We start from the raw sequence: 635 nt of genomic DNA on the forward strand, positions 1-635 counted from the left end.
AAAGAGCTCCCTGCAAGCTGTGAGCTGATGAAAGATCTCAGCGGTCACATAATGCTGCCAAGTTACTGAATTTTGACCTGTCCTCTGAAAATTGTTTTCATTGAGCCCCTTTACCAGGAGTTAACCTGATCAGGCAATAAACATAATAATAATAACAATAATAATAATAATAATAATATATGATAGCTTGGATAATGGTACTGCTGATTTCTGTTGGTCTATTGAAAGGAGCAGTTAGTGTTCAGTTTTTCCCTTCTTTTCAATTGTTTTTTGAACAATTTTGCATCTGATAATATGAACAAATAATTTGAAGACAACGATACGCAGTACGATGATGGCTGAGTCCTGTCATCTTCTTTAGCAAAATTCTCTATCATTTCTAGTGTTTTGCATTGTTTATATTCTCTTTATACTTTTTTTAAAGACAAAAAACAAACACATGTATATTTGCAATTTAATCACAAAATAAATATTATTTTAACCTCATTTAAAAGAAAAAAAAATGACACATTTCTACCATATGATGGGTCTTCTACCATAACCATAGGATAAGAACTATTTTTAACCCTGCTCAATCCAAATCAAAACCAACCCTTCATAAAACCAAGCTAATAGTAAACAGAAAAAGAAAGTAA

This window comes from Octodon degus, unplaced genomic scaffold (assembly GCF_000260255.1).
Source record: "Octodon degus isolate 3935 unplaced genomic scaffold, OctDeg1.0 scaffold00094, whole genome shotgun sequence".
In the NCBI taxonomy this organism is placed as follows: domain Eukaryota; kingdom Metazoa; phylum Chordata; class Mammalia; order Rodentia; family Octodontidae; genus Octodon; species Octodon degus.